The sequence below is a fragment of the Idiotropiscis lumnitzeri genome, chromosome 3 (genome assembly GCF_059441095.1).
Source record: "Idiotropiscis lumnitzeri isolate Australia: NSW breed Sydney's pygmy pipehorse chromosome 3, RoL_Ilum_1.0, whole genome shotgun sequence".
In the NCBI taxonomy this organism is placed as follows: Eukaryota; Metazoa; Chordata; class Actinopteri; order Syngnathiformes; family Syngnathidae; genus Idiotropiscis; species Idiotropiscis lumnitzeri.
This window is the reverse complement of record NC_142393.1, coordinates 13670862-13674319: the sequence shown is the minus strand read 5'-3', so window position 1 is coordinate 13674319 and position 3458 is coordinate 13670862.

Genomic DNA, 3458 nt, shown 5'->3' with positions numbered 1-3458 from the left:
CCTCTGATGTTTGATTGTGTCAGTACAACCACACTCGCAATTATGTGTAGGGCAAGAATGAAATTGAATTGGACATCACGACAATCAATTGCACACTGATATTCGTTAACAGAGAATTGTTATGTAAAATTTGTACAACACAGCTAAACTGAATACGTTAAAGCAAATCAATGACGGGGTAAGGCTAAAGAACCCAGACTCATTTTCAAAAATAAAAAAAAATGAGAATTCTTATTGGCTCATTTTAAGAAACACATCCAAAGTTTCTAATCTATAAAAACAACATTTTCACCATATGATCGAGTACAGTACTTTGTAGTTGGTTTAACCGTTGTGATGGCTGGAAGACTCAGACGCCTCTTTGGTTTTAGAGCGAGATCACATTACACTATACCCACCATTATACAATCCGAACTTGACAAGTGACCTCCAGGGATCAACACTTTAGTCCGCGAAAGTAAATGGACTGAATTATGTACAAGCAGAACGTGCCGTCTGCCAATTGGACAAGAACCAACAAGTCATTTCCTCTGCCTTAAATTGTTAAATCTATAGTCTGGTTCTTGTGGTCACTTGTCACTTCCATATCACAACAACATAAAAAAAATAGATTCATACTCTTATGATTAGTCGTAGTTCGACCCTTGGCATCAGTGTTTCCTGTTTCCAGTTTTGTTAGAGTGCATCTATTGTTTTTTGATTGTGTTGGATCACGTTAAATACTTGTGATATTATCAAACACTAGGAAAAGACTGATCCACTTCACCTGCATCCTATACTGAGGGCTGATAAAAACAGACGGCTAGCCCTGAAGACCTTACTAATTCATTCCAACACTCCAAAAATCATGACTCGAGAATATGTGATTAAAAAGAAGGGCCATCTTCATCATCTTCGTCACCATGCGCATGATGCTGCTGCTGAACTCTCCGTGGCCTACTTTTGCAGGAGTGCATCATCTGCAAATTGCAACGGTCCGTGTATTATGCAAAATAATCATAAGCAATTTTATTTTTGATAACATTTCAAATATGTGAGGAAGTTCAAGGATGATACATGCCGCAGAAGAGTAAAAGTTTCAACAGTCTGAATTATTCTGCTACAAAAATGGGCTAATTATGGGATATTACAATGCTTGGGCTCCATCTGAAGAGCTCTGATATTTGATTCCGATTTCTTTTTTCTTCTACTTTTTTTTAATGGCATATGAGAAGTTTTGTGAAGGAGTCAAGAAAATCTGTGGCAAGCTTTCAAAGAACCCATAAAGTGGAGGATCCGATCTGGCCAGTGGGCTTTGCGTTTCTCACGTCTAAGACTGACAGAATAACCTTTTTTTTTTTTAATAGGAACACAGTGGCCACTAACCAGTAATTTTAGGGGTGCAAGTAAAACATTTTGGGGTGACCACTGGGACTCGACTTGTGCAGCAATAGTCATACCATTCATTTTCACTATATTGCTGATAAATACTCTAGAGTGTCGAGCACAAATTTCCAGCAACACAAAATACTCAAGAATAGTTATTAAAAACAAACAAACAAAAAAAAAAACAGCTAATTTACTGGTCTCGCGGCGTGAGTAAATGAAAAATGTACTTCCGCTGTCTCTGAATTTTGGAGCAAAATTCCACCTTTTGAGGGGAGTCCGGAGCCCTGCTCTACGATTATACCTTAAAATCACCAATCCATTCCTCAACGCAGCTTGATCCTCCAATTTCTTTGTGCTTATAAACCGTTGCCCCCATGAAAAATAATAGTAACCTCCTGCCGGGCCAAACTTTCACCACAATCTGGTTTCATTATTTGCATGAATAGAAAATGATCATACATCCGCGCATAGTTTAGGAACCTTTCTGAACTGTACAGGGATTTTTAAGCAACATTTTAACATTCTTCAATCTTACAAATTTAAGTAGGAACATTTTTGAGTGATGGTGGAGTCTTTCTGCGTTCCTCACTAATGTAACTACCTGTGAACAGTGCCTTCTTTTCTTCTTACTCTCTTCTCTTCACACCACACATTAAGGCTGCTCCTTCCTTCGAAATAAGTGTTGTTCTCATTTCTTGACGTCTCACGCGATCGCCTACATGTCTTACAGAGAATATTGATCATGGAGTATTTTTTCTGGAAAGTTTTGGACTCATCATGACTTGACCGAAGAGGCATTTGGATTACTTACAATTTCTTTTAAAACGATATTTTTGACAAGAATACACAGATCACCAAAAAGATAAATATCACGGTGTCTTAGTGACATGCCCCTCTGCCCGCCAACAAGGTTCATCCAGCGTTCAAAACGGCGAAAGTGTTGGTTTCCAACACATCGTCTATCAAAGATAAGGAGCCCTGCTTCCCGAAGTCTTTTGCAGTCCTCCTGTGGAGAAATTGTAACACGGCTTGACAGGTTTGACATAGATTTACCCAGCCTGCAAATTTGTCCCCATTTAGAAAGGAAGACTGAATTTCCACTCCACAAAACACTCTTTCCACTATCCTTCTAAATGTAAAAGATAACAAAGAGACATCCTGTCACTGCAGTGACAGCCATTGTCACCATTTCAATCAAGTTCAACTTACCATGAAAGTTCACATTGTCTTTGTGGTTGTCGTGCTTCCATTTATGCTCAGCCTGAATTTGTGCAAAACGTCAGGCTTCTGGCATGAAACATTTACATTTCAGTGGAACCTCGACACCATCAAGTTGCCATCAGTGTGAAAATAGGATTTGAATCAGAGAAGCATAAAGGAGTAGAAAGTAGTTTCTGAAATAATTTAATTATTTCAGAAACTACTTTCTACTCCTGACCTAGTGGTTCAACGAGGGGTCTCAAATTTACAGCCCCCTACTTGACATAAAGCTTAATGTTAGTGCGACACCCACCTTTTTTTTTTCAATCACTTATGTGCTGCCATAGCTTAAGATCTTGACAGCTTTTGGCAAATTGTAATTCTAAAGTGACACCAACAGGAAGGAAAAGATATAATGGCTGTCACTCAGTTCCAGTCGTGTCTTTTTCAAGACCTGCAACAACAACAATCTTACAGTCAACACGAAGAAAAAAAGGAGACTGAATGTTTTTTTTTGTTGAGCACAGGGGCACCCGGATATGTCTTGAATGCACTCAGAAATAATTAATAATAATAATTTGTCCTTTATTAGTCCCACAATGGGGAAATTCGAGATTCGAACCCAGGCCTCCTGGGGAGACTGGGTCCTGAACGCGGCGCCTTAGACCACTCGGCCATCGTGAAAGTTGAGTTGAAAGGTGACACTTATGAGGCTTGTGTTTAAATCTTGGCTTCGGCCTTCCTGTGCAGCATTTGTATGTTCTCTCGGTGGTTGCGTGGGTTTTCTCTGAGTTCTCGGGTTTCCTCCCATGTTCCGAAAACATGTACATTAGTTTCATTGACAACTCTAAATGAGCGCTTTTCAAACTTTTCACTTTTAGGAACCCCAT